The 21107-nt window shown below is 36.6% G+C and overlaps 1 long non-coding RNA gene and 1 other non-coding gene across 2 annotated transcripts in view; both read left to right on the top strand.

The window, feature by feature from the left end:
* The window catches only part of LOC138819754 (uncharacterized), a 53423-nt gene that overhangs the window by 5878 nt on the left and 26438 nt on the right, over positions 1-21107 (top strand). The window contains exon 3 of the long non-coding RNA XR_011369609.1: positions 190-240. This is a non-coding gene — a long non-coding RNA (uncharacterized lncRNA). The remainder of the gene's footprint in view (positions 1-189; positions 241-21107) is intronic.
* LOC138819758 (U6 spliceosomal RNA) lies at positions 17511-17612 on the top strand. The gene has a single exon (XR_011369612.1). It is a non-coding gene; the product is annotated as a U6 spliceosomal RNA (small nuclear RNA).

Raw genomic sequence — 21107 nt, 5'->3', positions numbered from 1 at the left:
ATTACACAGTGATACCTTCCCTGGACCAGGTAGTATAATTTTGTCTTAATAAAACCAACCAAACAAGAAAGGAATACGCAGTTCGAAGTTTGGGCTAATATTGTCATTATATTTTGAGAAGTCGTTTCCTGTTGAAATGCAACTCATATATAATCCTCAGTTGTGTTTTAAATGTTCTCTTCATTACAGAACATTCTTAGATGCAAAATGGCTCATGATTCCCATCCAAAATTTGAAAAAGTAAGTAATCATCATTCTGATAGATTCCAAGGATAGGATGAAGGATTACAAAAGCTTAAGCCTGGAGAAATAGCAAAGTTAATCTAATGTAGGACTATGTAGATCTTGCTAAATTAGAGTTTAAATTTAAAATAAACATTTTGGTTTTGTTTGTAATTTCATATTCTATAGGATACTACAAAATTCTTTTAAGTAGAGGGTTTAATTGATAAAGTTACAAATGTTTCTTGCAATCTATTTGCCTAGAATATTCTTTCATGAGAATTAGAACTCAGTTAATAGATAATACCAACACTTCATGTATAAAATGAAAATGTGAATAATGTAGACAGAGTTGGCAAAAAATGGATGATATTAATTTATAAATTTAGAAAAGACGATTTTTTGAGGTTTTGGTATAACATGGTATGAAGAGAATAATTGTGTGTCATCTGTCTTCTACCTGTATGTAACACAGGTAGCAATTTCCTTAATAACGTCTTCTGTATACAGTGAGAAAACTGCTAGGTTTGGGATTTGTTTTTTTTGTTTGTTTATTTTATTAGTTTGACCTAGGGCTTGAACTCGGGGACTAGACACTGTCTCTGAGCCTCTTTGTGCGCAAGGCCCATGCCCTACCACTTCAATCTCAGCTCACTTGTGTCTGGCTTTTGCTGGAAAGTTTATTGGAGATAAGAATCTAGAGAACCTTCCTGCCTCGGTGGGCTTTTGTCAACGTCTAGTGCGTTGGAGTCCCTGGGTAAGGGTAACAAAATCACCAGGACACAGGGGATGCAGAGTGCAAACAGCAATTGCCACTGCATGCTGTGCTTTATTGTTAGTGGTATTTAATGACAAGCAAGCATGATCTTTGCCAAGATTTGGTCAGAAGACATTGACACAAAAATTTCAACAGATACATTTTTACTTGACCTATGAGACAATGTCTTGATATATTATTATCTAAACTATTTTAGAGCATGTTCAAACCAATCAGGAAAATGCTTGACCAGCTGGTCAACTATGATTAAGCAATCAGAAGAGCTACTTCCTCAGCTCCCAGGAGTCTGTGACATGTGTTTTGAGATAGGGAGAGAGAACATTTTCCCTCTCTAGCCCGGCATGCCAAGAACTTTCCTAATACTCAAACACAGTCCTCAGATAATCCTGAGGCCGGAGTCTGCACCATTCTGCCCCTTCAACATAGACCCTGAGTCTTCACAATTTCCTTCTTTTTTCTTTTGTTTTAAAAGTAAAGCTTTCCACAGAGTTATCATAGACGCTTGCATTGGTTTCATAAATATCAAATATAACAGTACAAGTGCAAACAAAATAATAACAACCATAATTTCCACACCACTAGCAGTATGTGAAATGCTTTGTAGTATTTCTTTTGGATCCAACCCTTCCAATTGTTTAATAAATGCATCAGCAATATTAGAAGCATCATCATTTGTAAATTGTTTACCAAAAATATCATGTACATCAAATTGTAACTGAGCAATCAATTGAGCAGCAGTAGAATTTCCATATAAATATTGCTGTATTACATTCTAATCATATATATATATATATTATATTTTACATTAGTAATGAAAAAGGTAGTAAAATTGCAATCACATTTTAACAATAACTTTTTTTCACAACCAATAACTTGTTTCCTAACCATCCCACTGTCTGTTTAAGAAAATTAATCTGTGTTTGTAATAGAGTATCATTTTCTACCTGTGAGACCCACAATTCATGTGAATCCCGGTGACATTCTTCCACAAAGTGCTAATTTGTAAGGAAGTGTGTAGGGCAATTCCAGACACCGCAGCAACAGTGGTAATAGCAATTAAGTTTAAGATGACAGCTACCATGGCTCCAATCATGCACTATGTACATTGTAGTAGTTTGGTAAAAAATTCAATAACAACACTATCCAAAGGATTTTGGGACCATTCTCTTCCTAATTTAACAGTAGCCAAATATGAGTTCTTTGTTGTAATATCATGGTACTATACTGCCATTAAAATTAAGAGAGGAATTAATGCAAGAACACAGGCGACAATTAAAACAAGAAATAGTAGGAGAAAATGTATAATTTCCCACTAAAAATGCATAAGGCAGAGCTACACAAGCAGTTGCATCATAAGATTTGTACAAAGTAAAATTATAAGTGGATGCAGAGTTCACCGTCCCTGAAAACGATCCATTTGATAGCATCATGGGTTTCAGCGCCGCTGCGACCTTCCAAAGATGAGTCTGAACAGCATTGGGTGCAGCCATGAAAGCCCATAGAGCATCTGCAAAGCCTCCATCTCCCTAGGCCATCAATTGAGCTCCAGTAAGCTATCCATTAATGGCTTCCGGCATCCTAGTAACATTTGATAAATCACATCTGGTAATATTCCATTCTGAACATGTGTTAATAAACTGTCCAAAAGGTCCTCAATTAATAAAATTATTGAACATTTTCCCAAATGTTCCTCTACCCTCTTGCCACACAAAAGGCTGATATTTTAAATCAATATAAGTAAAATCAGGGCACATAGGTAAGGATAACTCGCCATCAGTGACACTTTCCCAGCTACTATTAATGGCCAAGTAGTTAATTGGTGCAGCTGTGTTTTAGAATTGGAAGTGCGTTTCCCAGGTAAAACCCAATGTTGCCAATTCATTACTAAACATGGAGGAGGCCCCAGAAAAACAGGCAAGGAATGAGTATAGTAAGTAAAATTTAAAAAGTTACCATCATCTTTATTGCAAAATGTGAAATTATTCCAAGGAGGAGATAAAACAGCAGGAACAGTATAGACTGTTATATACATGTCTCCCCAAACAACAGGTTCCAATAAAGGAGGGTTAGGAACAAAGTCCCAATAACTTACATTAGCATTAGCATGGACAGAGTTTACAATAAGCAGGGCACATGGCCAGGAACAAGTTCTCAGCCGTGACAGGTTTACCATTAAATTGTAACATCTTTTGTCCTTCTCCAGTCAACTTTTTAACCTGCCCCCAGGTGGGCAGTGGGGATTTCTTTTTCCTCAACTGTTGGCGGATTCCTTGCAAGATATGGGGCTGTCCTCACTGGGCCACGTCTGTATCCATCAGGCAGGAAGCTAGTATTGTTTGCCATCCTGTGTAGACACAAAACCTTATCCTTGCCCCTTATGTAATAATGTTCCTAGTTGCCATTCTGCATCCAATGCAATCTTATTCCATACGGGAGCATTTAAATAAGGTTTTTGTGATATTTGCTCAAAATGGCGCTCAGCTCTAGTTAAAATATCTCCTTGTGGTTAGTTTAAAAAATTAAGAACATAAAGAGCTTGATGTAAAATTATTTTAGGATTTTGCATGGAATACCACAAAATATCCATACTTTCATCCAACCTTTTCCTCATTTTAATTTTTTCATTTGTTGTTTTAGTGTGCCATGAACACATTCAATAATGGCTTGTCCTTGGGGGTTATATTCTATTCCTGTAATATATACCACATCATAAAGTTCACAAAATCTTTTAAATCTGATACTTTTATTGGCTGGTCCACGTCAGTCTTCATTTTGGCAGGCACTCCCATAATGGCAAAATCTTCCAATAAGTGTTCTATTACATGGTTAACAGTTTCTCCCATAAGGGCAGAAGCCCAAACAAATTTGGAATACGTATCTATTGTAACATGTACAAAGGAAAAACAGCCAAATGCTTATACATGGATTATATCCATTTGCCAGAGCTCTATAGGTTGTAATCTGGGAGGATTTACTCCAGCAGGTACAACTCTCAAAGCATTGGTCTGCAGATAGGACACCTTTTTATAATTTGTTTACCTTGAGAATAAGGTATTTTATAAAGCATATGTAAATAGCTAGAATTTGTATGTAAATGAGAATGATCCTGTTTAGCAGAACAAAATTAATTTATCAACCTGATTATTGCCATATACAAGGTACCCAGGTAAGGAAGAGTGAGCTCTAATGTGAGCTACAAACACTTTGGCATTACGTTGTTGCAGTGATGCTTGTAATTGTTTAAATAATTGGTTTAGCTGGGGTTTAGATGAATGTGTAACTGCAGTGACTATATTACTCACAACTCCTACAGCTTAGGCAGAATCAGTAACAATATTAACATCTCCCACAAAATCTTGTAACACCTTAATAATAGCAAAAAGTTCATTTTGTTGAACTGATGCTTAAGTAGTTCTTTGTACCCAATATTTATTTGTTGTCTAATAGCACTTTTTGTTTTGGAGCCATCTGTAAAAACAGTAATAGCAGTTGAAATAGGGGCCTTGGTAATTATATTATTAATGATAAGTTGTTGTTTACCCAAGCAATCCCACAATCTACCTTTGGGAAAAATGATAGGAAAATTGCCCAGTAAAATTTACTAATGCTCTTTGTAGCATTTCAGACAGGTTTAACAAATATTTTACTTGGTCTTTTGGCAAAGGAAAGATGATTTCAAATAAATCATGCCCTGATAGGATAAATACCAGTTGCCTGGCCTGTTGAATAATAACTGCCAACTGTTGTTCATAAGGCATAATATTTTTTGTAAATCTATGCCGTGTATAAATCCATTCTAATGGTAGCTCATTTTGTCTTATAATTCCTGTTGGGTATTTTCATGTATCTAAAATATATAAATTTATGAGTTGAATAAGCGTTACTCGATGTAAAAACATTTTTTTTATTCTCTGTTCTACAAATTGTATTTCTCTTTCAGCTTCCTTAGTTAAAGTTCTTTTGCTATGTCAATCAGGCTCCCTTTGTAACATTGAAACAAATTATGTAATAGATAAGTAGGAATTCCTAAGGCTGGTAGCATGCAAATAATATTTCCTAGTAACTTTTGAAAATCATTTAATATATGTAATTGATCACGTCGTAAAGATATTTTTTGAGTTGTCACTGTTTGTCTACAAACAATATATCCTAAATATTTTACCACCGTATCTTTTTGTATTTTTTCAGGTGCTATTATTAATCAAAAATCTTTAAATATAAAGTGTAAACACTGTAACACCATTTCTAATTCTGTTATATTTGGTCCTCCAAACAAAATATCATCCATATAATGAAAAATATAAATGTGAGGCCATTTTTGTCTAACAGGTTTTAAGGCTTATCAACATATATCTGACACATAGTTGGAGAATTCATCATTCCTTGGGGCAACACCTCCCATTGGAAGCGCTGATGAGGGGTTTGATGATTTATTTGTGGTAAAGAAAAGGCAAATCTTTTACAATCTTTACATGTACAGGAATGGTTAAAAAAAAAAAAAGCAATCTTGTAAATCTATTACTATTATTGGCCAATTTTTAGGAAGCATGGCAGGCGACGGTATACCAGGTTGTAAAGCCCCCATAGGGTACATGGATGCCTTACCTCCTCATAAATCAGTCTGCAATCTTCATTTCCCTGACTTCTTTTTAATAACAAATATTGGAGAATTCCATGTTGACATAGAAGGCTCAATATGTCCTTTGGTTAACTGTACTGCAACTAATTGATGAGCTGTTTCTTATTTTTCTTTAGATATAGGACATTGTTCAATCCAAAGAAGTTCCTCAAATTTCCCTAATATCTTTATGGGCTCCATCTAAAAATGTTAAAATTGAATATAAGCTCCCCATTGTTCCAGTACATCTCTACCAATTATGTTAACTGGAACTTCCATAATATAAGTTTTAAGGATAGCTCTCTGTCCGTCTTCTGAGGTTATAGTAACATATGACACTGTTTGTCCTATAAAATTTACAGGAGTATTGCTAACTCCTTTAATATTACAGGGGATTATTTTATATAATAAATGATTAGGCCATTCATGAGTTTTAATAATTGTAATATCTGAGCCAGTATCTATTAGTCCTGTCAATATCTTTTCCTGAATATTAATCTTAATCTTAGGCTGCATTTTAGTAATATGAGTAGTCCAAAACACATTTTGTTGGTTAGTACTTTCAAATCCCCCAATGTGGAGTGTAAATGACTTTCCAATAGATATATATGATAATAACAAGATTTGAGCAATTCATTCTCCCTTTTTAAAGGAAATATGTGCAGCAGCTGACATTAAAAATTTTATTTCCCCAATATAGTCAGCATCAATAATTCCTAAATATATTAAAACTCCTTTTGCATTAAGACTGGATCTACAGGTCAATAGGCCAAATGTTCCTTCAGGTAAAGGCCCATAAATTCCAGTAGGATATTTTTGTGGCTTATCACCACCTTTCAAAATAAAATCTTTTAAGGCTGGTATGTCCACTGCGGTGCTGTGGGCTGTGGCAGGAAGAAGGGAAAAAATGGTTGGCTGCCCTCCATTATTAATCCTGGGCCCCGGGGCTGTCCCAATGGAGACTTTCCCTGCATAGGGTAAGCATCTTTTATAGGAATTCCTTTATTGTCTATTTTTGATCAAAACTCCCTTGCCCAGTGCTTCCATTTTTTACATTTAGGGCAAATTCCTGGTCCTCTCTTGTTAACGTCAGTAGCCTTTTTGACCCTATCCAAAACACTTTAGAGGGTTTTGTTTGCAAGCATGCCAGGTTAGTGGCCATAGATTTAGCAAATACCTGCATACACCTGGATTCAGATGTAACGTCTTTGCAGTCCCTTAAATATGTATTCACATCCCCAGATTCTTTAATACGCAATAGGGTCCGTCTACAGTCCTCATTAGCATTCTCATAAGCCAACATGTGTAGCAGTTGTTGCCCTGCAGCCTCTACCACAACAGTACATTCCAAGGTCAATTTCAATCGTGATAAAAATTCAACATAGGGTTGATTAGGTTTTTTAATTTCTTTAGTCCAAAAGCCATAATGCTCTCCTACTGGTCAAATCCTTTCCCATGCCTCAATACCAATGTCTCTTAACTCCTCATGGATCTCTTCAGGAGAGTTCACTTACATATGAGCATCCGCATATTGTTCTGTTCCACTTAACATGGGAAAGGTTATGATCTGCAGGTGTGGATTACTGCTCTGTGCATTTTGTTTAGCCCTTTTTGTACATAACTCAGTAAACCACATTTGCCATTGTAGGTATTTCAGTTTCTTAAGCAAGGCTCTACAAAGCATCTTCCAATCCTAGGGAGCAAAATTATTGTAATGTCAGGCAAGCCCATTAAGCAATTCCTTAACATAATGAGACTGAGGACTGTTAGGTTTTTAAAAAGAGGAAGCTGAGTAAGAACAGCACCACGAACGTGGTATTCAGGTAAGGGGTAGTTTTATTCAGTAGACCTGCTGGGACCAGGCAAGGTTGGAACTCCACGAGGCTGGGAAAAGCCTAGGAAAGAGAGAGCTGGGAAAGAGAGAGGAAAGAGAGAGAGGAGAGAGCTAGAAAAGAGCAGCAAGAGAGCAGAGAGCTAGAAAAGAGCGCGAGAGAGCAGAGAGCTAGAAAAGAGCAGCAAGAGAACAGAGAGCTAGAAAACAACAGTGAGAGAGCAGAGAGAGAGAGAGCAGATTGCTAGAAAAGAACAGTGAGAGAGCTAGAAAAGAGCAGAGAGCAGAGAGAGCTAGAAAACAGCAGCAAGAGAGCACCTCTGGGTCTGGGCTAGGCATTATCTAGGGTATGGGCGGAGAAAGGTGTGGCCACATCAAATTCAGATGTGATCTCAACGGATGCAGATGTGACCTCTTCCAGGAGTCCCAGTTGCATAGGTAATGCAGGTACTGGGTGGAGACTTTGCTGCGAGGAGGGTGGAGTCTGCTCACCATCCTGTAGCGGACCTTATATTCCAGCCTTTTAATAATCATAAAATAGGGCATGGATTCTCTCGGGCTACTTCCTGCTGACAAGGGGGCATCGACAATAGGGGTAAAAGGCTGGAATTTGGTCCCCTCCCAGAGAAGGCAGTGAGCAGCAGTGGTACCTTGGTGGCATGAGTCCTTAGATGAAGCCTGGAGAAGTCTGATGAGCATTGAGAGGCTGGAAAAAAATACTCCAGAGCAAATAAATGGCAAGAGGAAGGACTTGGGGCTGAAAATGTAGAAATGTCCCTAGATACTTCTGACATCTGGCGACTAGGTAGAGAAGTCAGGTGACAAAGGCAAGAATATAAATTCCTGTTTAGTTAATAGGTAGACAGGTATAGACATTTGATGGGCAGGCTTCTTACTTCCACTGACCTCCTGGCTCTGGTAAATTTTGAAAGGGCAGGCACAAAGTAGCTGATGTGACATCTCCTCTTACTCCTCTCCATGTTCCCTTGTTCCCCAGACTGGCTGAGTCTAGGTGCTCATTGCTGGGATGGCTTGCCCAAGTTGGTATTCAAGGAGGCTTGAACACAAGGCCTGGGCACGGTCCATGAACACTTCTGCTCAAGGCTAGTGCTCTACCACTTTGAGTTACCTTAGTACTTCCAGTGTTTGGCTGCTTAGAAATAAGAATCTTGAGCCATGATTCCAGCCGGGCTCTTTGTAGGTTAGTTGGGAGATGGAGTCTTAGGGATTTTTCAGCCTGGGCTGACTTTGAACTGCAATCTATGCCACAAAAACCCTTTATTATTTTCAATTAAAGCAACAAGGAGATCAAGTAGAATAAGTAGAACTGACCTGGTTCTTATCAATAATTGACAGACAAATATTCTGAAATGACAAAACTCAGTAGATGTGATGAGAATTTCAGCACAGATATGCCCAGTATTTTAGAACCATGTAGTCAGTAGAATTCACAACACAAAACAAAAAGGCTTATCAAGAATTGCCAACAAATATTCTGAAATGACAAACCTCATTAGATGTGATGACAATTTTAGCACAGATATGCCCAGTATTTTAGAACCATGTAGTCAGTAGAATAAACAACACAAAACAAAAAAGGCAAAACTCAAAACCTAAAATTTTAACAACAATGTTTAGACATCTTTGCTAACAAAGGCACATCACATGGTTGAGCCTCAGTTACCAGGGCCTGTGAAGAGCGCAACTTGTTAGCAAGGCACCTTAGAATAGATGGATGGAATAGTAAGTTTGGTGGAAGGTTAAGGGCTATATAGGGCCAAACCCTAAAGTCACCATGTGGCCAAGATGGTGAACTCAAGATGGTGAATTTCTGAAAAAAAAAATGCAAAGACACCTTGAACAAATAGACCAAGACTACAATTGGCTAGCCTTTGAAAGAGAACCTAGAGGGGGTCGTTGGGACCCAGCCTGCGTCACACTCTTCAGGACACAAGCCAAAATGTAGAAAAAAGACAGCGAGAGATAGGGAAAGTTGGACATGAATGGCAGAGAGAGAACAGAGAGAGCCCAAAAGTAAACAGACTTCTGACCATTTACCATTGAAGTAGCAAAAACTGTCTACATCTGAGAATGGCATAAAAATGAGGCACTCTGGCTTTCCAGGGAGAGCAGGAGACATTTTAAAGGGGTTTCACGGCTCAAGCGTGATTCGCAGCACCCCATTAAAAGAGTAGGAGAGTCAGTCTGGTGAGTGAAGTAGAGCTGACGAGGCGGAAGCGGCGTCCCAACATTCCCCAGAGCCCTCTAGAGAGAGCAACAGAGAACCATAGAGTAGCTTCACTTACCAGAGTAGAGAAGTGGTGTGGACGTGGATTATGAAGGCCAGCAATGGTATCGATGAGCTCTGTCCGCAGCAGACAGTTGGGTTCACAAAAGGCCATCAGAATTGTGCGTATTCCTCAGAGCAAAAAGGGTAAAAACAAACAGAACAAGAAAAAAGACGAAAAAAAAAACAGAGAAATCCCAGCAATCCTGAATTTAAGCCCTTTATCCGAGTCACGGCACCATTTATGTTAGGTTTTTAAAAAAAGGTAGCTGAGTAAGAAGAGCACCACACACGTGGTATTCAGGTAAGGGGTAGGTTTATTCAGTAAACCTGCTGGGAACAGGCAAGTTGGCACTCCACGTGGCTGGGGAAGGCCTAGGAAAGAGAGAGCTGGGAAAGAGAGAGGAAAGAAAGACAGGAAAGAGAGAGAAGAGAGAGTTAGAAAAGAGCAGCGAGAGAGCAGAGAGCTATAAAAGAGCTGGGAGAGAGCAGAGAGCTAGAAAAGAGCAGCAAGAGAGCAGAGGGAGCTAGAAAAGAACAGTGAGAAAGCAGCGAAAGAGAGCAGAGTGTTTGAAATGAACAGTGAGAGAGCTAGAAAAGAGCAGAGAGCAGAGAGAGCAAGAAAAGAGCAGCAAGAGAGCACCTCTGGGCTTGGGTTAGGCCTTATCTAGGGTATGGGCAGAGAAAGGTGTGGCCACATCAAATTCAGATGTGACCTCAGGGGATGCAGATGTGACCTCTTCCAGGTGTCCCAGTTGCCTAGGTAACGCAGGTACTGGGTGGAGACTTTGCTGCGAGGAGTGTGGAGTCTGCTGGCCATCCTGGAGTGGACCTTACACGGACCATACAACATTACTGCCTTCTTAAGTTTACCAATATCATCTACAGCAGCACCTTAATATCTGGCTGGTTGAGATATACCATTCATAGGGGGTCGTTGAATTACAGGATAAGAAAAAATAGGCATTTCATCATCAAAGTCACTGTCTGAGCCCTGTGTTTTGTGAGGGAATGATGCTGTAAAAATTGCATTGGCCAGTGAACGAGCTGAAGGCTGCTTTACTTTCAGTTTCTCAGGTTCTCCTTTCACTCTGCTAATTTCCAACCCCATATGTTGTAATTTTGATAATATCCATTCCATTTGCTCAGACATTTTGTTTACACTTTCAGTTTGTTCCTTTTCAGCCTTTTTTACCTCTTGTTTTTTCTCTGTGAACTGCAATGCATCCTTATCTATTGAGTCCTTAACCTCAGAGTCCAATTGTAAATCTACTATAAAAGGGGTGGCCTCTTTCTTTAAGTCTGCTTTTAATCTTTCCTCATTCAAAGCTTTAAAAAGGGTATGTAAAATAGCCCAAATGGACCAAAATCTAATAGGAATCTTTTCCCCTTCTCGAACAGCTCTTTCTACGTTATTCTTTACTCATTTCCAATTATCGACATCTAATGTTCCTTCATCGGGGAACCAAGGATTCCATTCCCTAACTACATTAATACAGATTTCTATGTCAGAAGAAGAAATATTTAGACCATAAGCAGCAAGTAAATGTTTAAGCATAGTTAAGTATGGAGTAGATTTAACTTGTCCCATCATCCTGTAATTAAAAGTACTTACCTGAATATCCCTTCCTGAATTCAACCATGAAGGGTCCCTGTTTGGGTGCCAATTGTAACGTCTAGTGCCTTGGGGTCCCTGAGTAAGTGTAACGAAATCACCAGGGCACTGGGGATGCAGAGTGCAAACAGCAATTGCCACTGCATGCTGTGCTTTGTTGTTAGTGGGTATTTAAAGACAAGCAAGCATGATCTTTGCCAAGATTTGGTCAGAAGACATTGACACAAAAATTTTAACAGATACATTTTTACTTGACCTATGAGACAATGCCTTGGTATATTATTAATTTGGGGGGGGGGGTCTGGTCATGGGGCCTTAACTCTGGGCCTGGGTGCTGTCTCTCATCTCTTCAGCTCAAGGCTAGAGCTCTACCACTTGAGCGACATCACCACTTCTGGCTTTTTTCTTTTTGCTTATGTGGTGCTGAGGAATCGCACTCAGGGCCTCATGGATGCAAGGCAAGCACTCTACCACTTAGCCACCTTCTCAGCCCTGTCTTGGTATATTATTTATCAAAACTATTTTAGAATAAGCTCAAACCACTTTTCCAATCTCAGGAAAATGCTTGACCAGCTGTTCAACTATGCTTAAGCAAGCAGAAGAGCTACTTCCTCAGCTCCCAGGAGTCCATGACATGTGTTTTGAGATAGGGAGAGAACATTTTTCCTCTCTAGCCCGGCATACCAAGAGCTTTCCTAATACTTAAACACAGTCCTCAGATAATCCTGAGGCCGGAGCCTGCATCATTCTGCCCCTTCAACATAGACCCTGAGATTTCACAGTCTTGAACTGTAATCTTCCAAGCTTAGCATCCTGATTATCTTTGATAGTTAAAAAGTATAAATATAAGTAATATTTGCAAGAATTCCAGTGGAGGAAAAATGATGCAACCCAGTTAATAGTGGTGTTCTTTCCAGAACAAGGAGGGCATCACATTAGCAGAGATGCAGTGTATTTTCACAATGGAGATAAGCTATACTTGATGTGAATTAAGGGAATTTTGAGGTACACCCTACAAATTGGAAACTGGTGGGCTAGGATGACTTTATGACATAAATCTTGTGATTGATGGTCATGAAATAATAGCTTAATCTGATAAAAAACTGCTTACTCTTGAAGAATTAATTATAACATGCTTCATAGTTTTATCCCATATCAGAATGTGGCTCTTTTTCTGTTCACTTCTCAGTCTGTAACACCCCATTGGAAAATGAATCTATTGCAGAATTACATAACATGCAAACAGGTATATTTTGAGTCTCTCAGGTATGGAATGTTCAGAATTTTAAAATGAGTAGTTATTAGTCCTAGGAATTTTGAAGAACAAATACATTCTGTCCTCTTAACAACTTATTTACTTTTAAAAGTTATGGGTTTCCATAGAATGAAAATGTTTTCTGTGTTAGTATAAGAAAGTAGTAAATTTATTCTATTTTCAAAATATTGGCAAGTATATTGTGAAAAATTGTCTAGTTGGATATTCAAGTTGGTGATCCTGTGATAAAGAAGAGGTAATTAATTCAAATTAGATGCCAAATAATACTGATTTTTAAAAAGTTACTACATAAAGAATAATATTTACTATACCAAAACAGTGAAATTTTATTTCATCAGCTTATTTTTAATTTAATTTTATTATGAAAGTTATGTGCACTGGGGTTACAGCCATTGTAAGGTACTGAATACATAACTTTTCAAACTTGCTATCCCCTCTCTCATTTTTCTCACAAAAGTTGTAATGTACATTTCCAACTTATTGTGTTGTGTGAATTGCCATTGCATTGGTTTGCTCTTTGTCTTTGCCTCGCCATTTTTTTTGTTCCTCTTCCCTTCCCTAATTAAGGTAAATGTATACACAATACACAGGGTACGAAAATGAAACACAGCAGGGGATTAACCATAGGGGAAAATCTCAAAGAAAATAGAAATCACATAGTACATCAAAAACAACAACCGCAAATTAATATCTCTCTTTCCATATCTTGGAGGTCATTTTGCTCATCATCAGCTTATATGAACATATATATGCATAAAAAAGCCACTGGAAAACAGTAGTTTCATGGACACTATATCATGAAAACAACATGTTAACTTTTTTTGATGGTAAAGGTGGAATTAGGATTGTTGAATTCGCGATTCTGATAAAGGAATTTCAAAAAAGTTTTAAAATTTATGACAGGTAAATTTTAATTGTTCAAACTTTTTAGCAACATAGCCTATTAAGGACATTTAAAATTGTCTGGGAAAATAGGCTTTCATGCAAAGAAATCCTTGGAGACTTAGCTGGGAGGGAGCAATGTGGGTGAATATGGCTCATTTTCACACTAAACAAACAAGCCTCACAAACCTTGCTGTAAATCCTGTAGGTTCCCTTGAGAATTGTCCTTACCCAGGAAATATATTTTCACTGTGTGAAAACAAGGTTTTAGTGGAATTTAAATTCAAAGTTCTTAAAAAAAAAGACATCAAAATTTGTGAATTGACATTTAATTACCAAACAGTAATTCTCTCAAAAAGAAGGAAAGATGTAATTCAAAATCACATTATTAAAAGTATGAGAAAAGAGTAGTGGAGAAAGATGAGAAAAACCATAGAGGACTGTTATCTCTCCAGTGGTGTAATGGGTTCTTTATCTTGTTTCTTCCATTCTATTTTCGTCAGCTATGAAGAGTGTCTCAGGACTGGAGTAACCAGTTCAGACAAAGAATACTCACAGAATGGGGACGGGGAAAGTGGCTCAGTGGTAGAGCGCTTGCCTTGCATGCCTGAGGCCCTGGGTTCGATTCCTCAGCATCACATAGGCAAAAAGAAAACAGCCGGAAGTGGAGCTGTGACTCAAATGGTAGAGCGCTAGGCTTGAGATGAGTAGCTGAGGGACAGCGCCCAGGCCCAGAGTTCAGGCCCCACGACCGCCCCCCCCAAAAAAAAAGAATACTCACAGAAGAAAATATTTTCAGTCGATGTAGGTGATTTATAACCTTTGACAGTCTATTCAAATCTGTTCAAAATTCTCCCCTACCCTAACCTGCCATCTTTGAACAGCTTTGTTTGCTTTTCCCAAGACTGCCCTTCATTAACTGCTTAAAATTTTGTGAGGTCATATAAATACTTTCTAGAGATTGCTGTTTGGTTGTGATTTTTGTGTGTTTTTGTTTGTAGTTGTGTTTTTAACTGAATTTCAAAAGGTTGCACAAGTGGGTTGGAATTAAATATGTCCACCTAATTGTCCAATGCTCCTGGATCAGAGGCAATACTTCTATCATTCTTAACCAACCCTTTCTCCAAGACTTATTTCAGATTTACCACTTCCTTTATTACATGTGTACATTGAGTATTCTAGCTGTACTTGCCCCTTGTTCCATTTTTCATTCATTTTATGTCTTTAATATTATTCCTTTCTGGTTTCAATATCCTGATAGTCATTCTGTTAAACTGTCAGTTAATAGTTTGAAAGGCTTATATACATTCCATGGAGTTTCAATCCTGCATATACTTGAACTGATGTCAGCTTATATTTCCATAATTCATTCATCTGCAATAACAATTTGTAAGACTGGAGACGTGAAGCACCTAGACATGATTTTATTCTCATCTTTTTGGAAGATTAATCTTTAGTCAACAAGAAAGTTTAAAAATCACTTAGAATTTATAGCTAGCTACCAGTTTTTATAAATGGCTTTGTACATTGGTGTGTGATTATTTTATTTTACATGGGATGATATTTTCTGCTACCTATAAGTTTTGGACAAAGAAGAAAACTAAATTTTATTACTGTAGAGTAATATGATAGAAATAGAAGACAAATTTTACGTTTATCACATATTTGATCAGTACCCATAATCAAGACTTAAAGTCATATTTCTTACTATGTTAGACAGATAGGGAAAATATGATAAGGCAACACATGATTGGGCAACTATTAGTAACTTTTTAAAGTGTGCATTCTTATGTGATGAAATTTACTTTATTATCCAATATTTGGGTTTGAATTATGGGAAGCTGATCTATTTTACACATTTCTGGAAGGCACCTACTGATCAACGCAAATGGTGGGAGATACTATTTCTACACTTTAATGAATGGTTGAACTTATTTGGCATTAGTGCTGAGTAAATAAATCAACTCTATTGTAACTTGATTCCTACACTTGAAAAACTTAATGTCACTGTCATTTACTTGTCAAGTGTTATTTTGGTGAATATGATTTTAAAAAGTTTATTTGAAAAGTTATATACTTTCAAGAGATTAAATGTAGGTTATCATTGGTTTGAGAATGACAACATTTTTATACTACAGAACCAAGATTTACTGAAGTACCAGTGTTTTGAAGTACTAAGGGTCTTCTCAATTAATGTTTTTCGAAATTATATTGGACCTCTAAGTCAAGTTTTCCTAGCCTTGGTAGAACAATTATGGATCTATCATTCCAGGAATTATTTTTTTGCCTACTTATGCTGGACTGCAATCTTTCATTCATCATTAAGAGAGGGGTATTAAAAATAATCTTGTGACATTTGGGATTTTGTTTACTCATATGGGCTGCTCATCTGTAAATTGAAAGTTTGAACTACATTACTTTCTCTCATATTTTGTGATCTCATCATTCATTTTAAGTTGCCTTACATTTCACAATTGCTTACTGCTAATTCCTGCAATGAATTGCGGCACTGAAATATCATAGGAAGTGAGAAATTGAGATGGGTCTTTAATTACTTTCTGTTAGCATGTTGCATGGGCCAAGATGAGAAGGTTTGCCCATGTTACCTGATGATGCAGATAACTGGGACCTGATATCCTCAGACCCGTGGGTACTGCAGAAGAATAATAGCTTTTAGGCATCATATCAGCAAAATTTGGGTATAATCAGTAAGAATGTTTCAGAAATATGGAGAAAAACACTTTGGGACTAGTGAGTTAACACAATATACACAGCAGCAGTGTAAAATCTCTTCTAGATTAGAGGAAAACAATACTGTTTTTTTTTACTATGTGAATTCAGAAGACCACGAACACTTAGAAGGTATCACAAGTTTATACCGAGGACATTGCATTGATACTTTTTATATTCTATTATATATTCTAAACCTAATTATTCATGTTTCAATCTATTTATGGGAATAAATTTCAATTTATTTGTCAAATTATCAATCAATTCTAGTAAGAGTCACTGTGTGAAATTTAAGATCAATACATATAAATATAAAATATATAAGTATATATATTATGAGAAATTGTTATTCATTGTTCTGTTGTGGTTAGGGTATCAAAGGCAACTCTGCTTTAAAGTATTATTCCATTATCTCTACCTCAGTTTTCAGTAGAGTTAGACCTAAAACTTTACCATTTGTAAATTTACAGCCTGGAGGCAAGAGGAAACACTTTGATTAAAACATAACCAATTTAAGCCTAATATCGAGGAGAAACATATGGACTTCTCTAGGAGGTATGGAAATATCTGGTGATAGAAAGTCAGTAGTGTAAGTTCCTGCCTTGTTGGATGGTAGACAGGCCAGGATATTAGGTAAACATGCATATGAACAATTTTTTCACATTCTTGGCTTTAGCTACTTTTAAAATGATAGGTATAATAAACAATTATATTTTGATAAAATACCTTCTATTCTGAATATTTCGGTCTGCAGTGTTCATCTCTCTATGAACCCTTGTAACTAAGATTAATTTTGTTCCAGTAAGAAAACTATGCTGTCTGGGTAAGATATTCTGGTTGGTCTGTTCCTACATGGAAGAAGGGTGAAGGGTAAGGAAGACATTTGTACCACTGAGACCTCATTTAGGAAATTTTAAGCTGCAGAAGTTTAGAAGTAGCTCTTATGCAAGGCTTACTTTGAATCCATTAGCTCCACAACGCTAACTCCGTTGATAAGTACTTGAAAAGCCATCACCTTTGGACTTAGCTATAAAGGCTTCAAAATATGATCAAATTTCAAATGAAAACGACAAAATAGTCATTGACAAAAAATTGCAAATGTGAGCAATCGACCAAACAATATAAGTTTTTCCCACTATATACAGAAATTTATAGAAATAAGATCAATAGCATATTTAGGAACAATAAAGGTTCCTTGTTACAAATAGGCAACCAAGGATATATGCCTGTATAAAGATTGCATCATTAACTACTTAAACTAAGAGGATACTCCATGCTTCAGCAGTCGGTCTACCCAAATTACAACAATACAGAGATTAACATGGCACTTGCACAAGGATGATATGAAAATGTGTGAAGTATTCCATATTTTTCATTCTTCAAATGCAAGAAATGAAAAACAGTTATTAAAAAGTTGATTACAAAAATCAAGTGTAACAAAACCTGTAATTCATAGAATTACAGGTTAGTTTGACATCAGTGTATTAAATCTTCACCTTCGAACGGCCCTTACATAGAATAACCTTTAAAAAACTTGAAATTAGATAACATTATCTTTTTATCCCAAAGAAATAAAATAATATAAGGACCTCGGGAAAAAAGGAATCTTAAACTTTTTCTATATAGAATGTAATCTGAAAGGACACATTTATTAATGAACCTTTATATTATAAAACAATATAGACTGCAAAGTATTATATCTAGAAGACAATGAAATAGATTATGAACTTTATAGAAACATAGATACTTTTTTCAGACAATCACCAGGATTATCTTTAATTTCTATACTATTCATTTCAACAGAAAAAATAAAATTAAAAATATTCCAAACTCTGCAGAAATCATTATAGATGCATACAAACAACTCTTAAATACATTTTGAGACCAAAGTCATGCAATTCACGTGGAAGAATACCATGGAATCCATAAATTTTTAAATTAAGATATTACTGTTGTTTTGTATTATGAAAATATTTTGTAGGGACAGAAAGGATGGACTGGCACTTTTGAAATTTAAGAAACTTAACCAAACCATTACTACATAGGAGTACAATTTGTACAGCCTTCCACTACTTCAAAAGTAGTGATACATACTTATCCTTTTGGCAATATCAGATGAGGTTTCTTCCAAGTTGTTTTTCAGATCCGGTTTGATATCATGATTCAACAGAAGGAGGTACAGCATATCTTTGCTATTTCAATTCCCAGCAACAAGATTCAAGGGGGTCAAGAGGACTTTAGTTTGGAGATTGGTATCTGCATCATGATGAAGTAAGAAAGAATCCATTCTGGTATTATTCCACATATAAGCACTGTGCAGGGTTGCCAAGCCATTCAGAATTATAGCATGAATATCTGCCTTGAGCTACCAACTCATGGACAATGTCTAAATGTCCACTTTAGGATTCCTGATGAAGAGGGGTATACTTACCTCATCTCTAGTGTTCATATGAGTGGCCTTTTTGAAAAATAGTCTCGGTACTGTAGTAAGCCGATTCATTTCGACATCCCAAAGAAGAAATTTGCATGGATTCTTCTCCATTATTTTCTTGCAATTGATACCTTTCTCACGTTTTCATCTTGTTCCTTGTCTTCATCAGAATTGCCTAACCAGAGACTTTGAGTACCAGTGGAAATGAAGTGTCCATGTATGTCCCCAATAGTTCAGGTTGGTTGTACTGGTCAGAAAAATCTGGTGAATTTTCTGCATATGTTAATCCACCATGATTTATTTTCTCTTTTTCCATTTTTACTATTTTAAATTATTCTAACTGGAGAGTAGTGAATTGATAGAGAGCAGAGGAAAGATTTTCCTCCGTATTCAAATGCACAGACTGAAAATGAGGACCAGTGCTGTCTTCATAGGCAGCTTATTCTAGAAAGGAGAAAATAGGAAACAATGCCTTCTATGTAAATGATTTGGAAAATACCAAGATATAGTGTAAGAGAACTTACTATTCAATATATGAGCTTTAAGTGCTTTCTAATAGATCCATTATTTACTGGTAACCAACCTTAGAAAAAAATGTATAGTGCAGTAGTAAAATAGAAGTCCTTTGTATGACTACCTAAATTCTTGTTTTTTTTAAAGACACTTGTTTTCATCTAAAAAATAGGCCTATCTATTTTCTTCAGTTGATTTTGATGATTGAAGATGCTTAATGAGGAGTCCACATGTATTAGTAGTCCTTTGATATCAATTAAATTTCAGTTTTTCTTCTTGGATAATATAATGATCAAAGCAATAGGTCAGAATCAGCAAACAATAGTTCAGCATCATACTTTCAATGCAAATGGATCACCAGTAAGTAATCTTTGATACCATTTTCCACAAAGTTTTGTCACAGATACAATCTGCCTGTCTTTTCTAGCTGCTTTCCTAGCCTGGATCTCTTCTTTCATTGTGCAAGAAAAGTGTGATTCAACTGATTTCAGTCAGAATTGTTAATAGAATCATCAAGGATTTAGATTCTTTATTAAAAAAATTAGGTGTGGGGCCTGAACTCTGGGCTTGGGCACCGTCCTTGAGCTCTTCAAATCAAGGCAAGTGCTCTACCACTTGAGCCACAGAACCACTTCTGCGGTTCTGTTTATGTGGTGCTGATTTGGAAAATGGCAGAGCAGAAAGTGAAATGATGCAACCAAAAATATAAAAGCAAAATAAATTAGGATAATTATGGATCAACTTATTGTCTATGAGAATCATGAACGAGAGAGAGGAAGAGAGATACAGATGTTCAATGACCTAGCTGGCCAAAAAATCCATGCTTCTGATCCATTTACAAAGTAAAGAATTTTATTTTTTATTTGTTAAAAGAGATTGAAATAGAATTTATGTATTTATTGAAATTAGTAAATACATTTTAGTAGCCTACATAAAGAGACATAGCTTTGACCAAATTATAAATAAGAATCTTAATCCTTGGACTGGGTTGCTGGCTCAGTGGTAGAGTGCTTTACTTGCAACTTACTATAGTGCAGAGACTACTTTCAAAAAAGGCCAGTCATATGAATACTGAGGATGAGGATGAGTATACCCCTCTTCATCGGGAAGCCTAGAGTGGACACTTAGACATTGTCCATGAATTGGTAGCTCAAGGCAGATATTCACGCAATTACTGTGAATGTCTGGACACCCCTGCACAGTACTTATATGTGAAACATATTGCAACAGTACACACACACACACACACACACACACATACATACACACACATATACACACATACACACACATCATCAGATTTCTTCGTATGTATTTTTTGTGTATGGTCTTAAGAAGAAATTTACATTACTAACTTGAATTTCTGACAGAACAATATAATCACTATACAACTTGCTTCTATACTCTCAATATTAAATTGCTAAGTATGTGCAATATATAAGTATAGGAAAAAGTAGGAGCCACATTGGTGGCTCATGTCTTTATTCCAAGCTAATCAGAAAGACGAAATCTGATTATTGTGGTTTGAAACCAGACCAAGAAAAAAAGTCCATTAGATTCTGGTTTGAAAGTAACCAGCAAAAGCTAGAAATGGTACAAGCAATAAAATGATAGCCTTGAGAAAACTAAAACAAATAAAAAAAAACAAATTCTAGGACAGAGCTAGGCCCTGAGTTCAAGCTCTAGTATTAGTATTTAACTAATGAAGGAATGAATTAGTTTAATAATTACCTAAAATAAATTAAGTGGTCACAGGTGGCGGGGCAGATAAAATGTTACTACCATGGTGACTGGATTATGTATTATTTTGTAATAAGGCAAATTATCATTTTCCAAATCACTAATATTTTATTTGAACTTTTTTGTACAATAAACCCTGAATTTAGCATGTGTGTATATGTGTGTGTTCGTGCACACACATGTG

Source organism: Dipodomys merriami, unplaced genomic scaffold (genome assembly GCF_024711535.1).
Source record: "Dipodomys merriami isolate MVZ:Mamm:240054 unplaced genomic scaffold, mDipMer1.0.p SCAF_815, whole genome shotgun sequence".
Taxonomy (NCBI): Eukaryota; Metazoa; Chordata; class Mammalia; order Rodentia; family Heteromyidae; genus Dipodomys; species Dipodomys merriami.
This window is presented reverse-complemented; position numbering and strand designations above follow the sequence as displayed.